The following is a 3,415-nucleotide window of genomic DNA, read 5'->3' on the forward strand; positions in this document are numbered from 1 at the left end:
TTGGACAGCGTTCTCCATCACCAACATTACAGCACTGAGAGGGGGGATATATTTTAGAAAAATGGTGTTCACCCCTCCATTACAGTTCAAACTGCTCTGGAGGCTGGAGACACTGTTTGCTGGTTTTCTAAAAATGTCACCAATCCATTTATTTAACTTTTTAAAGAATAACGCCTTATGGAGCTTTGTGATAATTAGGTAAATTAGGTATCTACCTAGATGGATTATCTTGACTTGATCAGGTATACAGGCCTGTATTTTTTTCTTTTAATTTGCAAATGTTCTAGATTTATAGCTATGCCTGCAAATTATGCATTATTGATAATTTAATAATAATAACAGATGTCAGCTGTCTCCTGTCTCCTGCTCAGGTTTTTTGTCAGTGTTTTTCTTGCAGGCAGTTTTCAGGGTGTTAGGTTGTCCTGGCAAGAAAACAACGACGAAAAGAGTGATGAAAAACACAGCAGGCACTATGTCCCCTAAAGTCCCAATGCCGAAGTAGTCCTAACAGATCCAGATGTAATCTCTGTTTAAAACTGACAGCTTGCTAGCAAACAACTTGGGTCCAGGTTCACATCCTGTCAGTTGCTCACATTAGCAAACACTGCACCAGGAAATAAACTCTCTGTACTCTGTACAAAACTGAAGTGTTGGTTTCATTGCTTGCACTTTGTTATTGCCTCTGGAACCGTTTCAAATCAAACTCAGAGGTCTGTTTTCATCCTCTATCCGGATAATAAACTTTTGATACCATCTTTTATCCAAGCTCGACCTTTGAGCAACTCTCCCAAATCACCATGTTAACTTCAGTTGGGTAATATTTCCAGCATAATTCATTACGCAGACTCACGCGTGCTTCCAGAGCTGTTTGTCTCAAATCCCATCACACCTTATTTATCTCTTAGCAGAGAAGGCGTTACTTGTCTCCAGATAGTGCAAATTGCTGTAGCTTATTTTTACGCCCTTACATTCATGGCTCGGCAGTTTTCGTTATTCCTCGGATTGTATTGATAAGGTCTTTGGGTTGTATTCGCCTAACCTCTAGCTACATCTCTAACCTTTTAATCCGATATGAGCCAGCTTTAGATACTCATACAGAGCTTTTTTTTTTTTTTTGGTAGTCCCAGTTAAAAAGAATGAGTGACGAGGCTTTTGCTGTTTGAGGCCCTGCTTCTTTGTAAAGCTTAGACTATAAGTCAGTGCCATCCTTCTACATAACCTCACAAAATCCATCTGCACAAATAAAATATTTTCACAAATTGACTTGCACTGACTTGTTTTCTTTTACCTTATTAAAAAAATACTTAGACAACCTGTTTTAAAAGAGGGGGAGGACTCAGGGGACGTGAGCAAGGGGCAACACAGAGGAATAAGCAAACAAGTGCACAGGCAGACAGAGAGACAGACAGGCAGACAAAGAGATGGATGGGTGGATGGAGGATTGTTGAGGAGAGGAATAGAAAGTCCTGAATGCTGCTGCAGCAGGCTGTGCTGACGTGAGGAGTGTTCCCAAGCACAGTTAGTAGCGACTGCAGACCCACTGCATTACCATACTCACACACACACACACACACACACACACACACACACTCACACACTCACGCACAGACACACAGTGCCTAAGGGAGAAAGCTGCTTGCAGGCAGAGCTGAATAGAATGGGGACAGAATCTCCTGTTCTGGTCCTGAAGAGGTCACTGTGTACTCCAGCACCATTTGTAAATGTGTTAAGGTGTGTGTGGGTGTGTGTTTGCAGGTTAGTGTGAGCATGTAGCGTTTTCTTTGACTGTTTCATTTGTCTGAGCATGTTTTTTTGTTTTTTTCTATGTGTGATGGGACCTTCTACAGGTGTGTTTAAATGTGTGGTGCCATACATGTTTATGTGCCACTGTGGTTTGTGTAATAGTGTGGACTTCTGTGTGTGTGTGTGTGTCTGTGTGTGTGTTTCTGTTTCCCTGCACAGGTCAGTCCTCTCCTCTCCTCTCCTTTAGTCTCCCCTCTCTCCAGTCTGCGCTTCCTCACAGGAGCTAGGTGCGTATCATTGGATCAGTAGCTGCTGCCTGCCACACTGTCCAATCGCATCTAGGGAGAGAGGGAGAGAGAGAGAGAGAGAGAGAGAGAGAGAGAAAGAGAGAGAGAGAGAGGGTGGGGAAGAGAGAGAGCGAGAGAGGGGGGGTAGAGAGAGAGAGAGAGAGAGAGAGAGAGAGAGAGAGAGATGGGGGAGGGAGGAGAAAGAAAGGAAGAGAGGGACATTGATCATTTGAACGTCCTGGGCCTTGGATTCCTTTGAGAAACGCTTAAATTTCCACTTCATCCAAAACGTAATTTTTTCCCCATTTCCACCTGTCTCGGACCGAAGGCTTGAGGGCAGCTTTTTTTCCCCTCTTCTTTTTTGGGTTTTCCCACCCAGGAGACGTGCCACCACCACCACCACCACCACCAGCAGCAGCAGCAGCAGCAGCAGCAGCAGCAGCAGCAGCGGCAGAGGAATATCTCACAATATCCCATCCCGGGCACGTCAGATAAGCTGCAGCGGCGAAAAACACTAGGAGAATATTGCGGTGGAGGGGAACGGGAACATGGTCTGCGGGATTTCACACCTCTTATCCAGACTGGGTACGGTATATCCTACTTTGTCTTTAGAAGATTTTTTTTTTTTTTTTTTTTTTTTTTTTACTGCAGCGGGTATGCAGGTTGAGGTTTTGCATTTGAGTGTGTGTATGTGTGTGTGTGTGTGTGTGTGTGTGTGTGTGTGTGTGTGTGTGTGTGTGAGTGTGTTTTGCCGTAGTCAGCTCCAGTGCCGATTTAGATTTAGACCTTACAAGCGAGCATTTTCTCCTCCACTTGCTCCTATTTATTCTTTAGCTCTTTTCCGCTTTCTCGACCATTTTAATAAAAAGGCAGCGCGGCTTTTTTTTTTTTAATCTTTTCTTTCTGTATAAAAATATACAAGGAGAGGGTGGCAGGCGGCTTTGCCTTGATAAATGGAGCGTTATTCATCAGCGTGTGTGTGATCACCACTGGAATGTTAACTAGCACCTTGGACAGCCGACACCGATACAATACCAATGCAAACATGGGAGGAGCGATAGTACTGATCGTTTTTACACTCTGACATCTTTGCTGCTTATAGTGGACGCGTGTGTGTGCGCGTGTGTGATTACACAGAAATTGATGTTGCTGTCTCCGTGCGTGTGCGTGTACGTGTGCGTGTGTGTATGTGTTAATATTCTGCCCTAAGGCCCTCAGAGAGAGCTAGCAGTGTTGGCTGGGGAGCAGCTGTGTGTGTGTGTGTGTGTGTATGTGACAGAGAGAGGGAGAGAGAGAGAGAGAGAGAGAGTGTGTGTATGTGATAGAGAGAGGGAGAGAGAGAGAGAGTGTGTTTGTGTGTGTGTGATAGAGAGAGGGAGAGGAAA

General features: G+C 44.5%; 1 protein-coding gene across 1 annotated transcript in view; it reads left to right on the forward strand.

The window, feature by feature from the left end:
* The first annotated feature begins 2,181 nt into the window (after nucleotides 1-2,181).
* Nucleotides 2,182-3,415, forward strand: part of LOC130177994 (neuroligin-4, X-linked-like) — a 19,832-nt gene continuing 18,598 nt past the window's right edge. Inside the window, exon 1 of the mRNA XM_056390059.1 lies at nucleotides 2,182-2,615. The gene's annotated coding sequence lies outside the window, so the exon portion shown is untranslated. The remainder of the gene's footprint in view (nucleotides 2,616-3,415) is intronic.

This window comes from Seriola aureovittata, chromosome 11, assembly GCF_021018895.1.
Source record: "Seriola aureovittata isolate HTS-2021-v1 ecotype China chromosome 11, ASM2101889v1, whole genome shotgun sequence".
Taxonomy (NCBI): Eukaryota; Metazoa; Chordata; class Actinopteri; order Carangiformes; family Carangidae; genus Seriola; species Seriola aureovittata.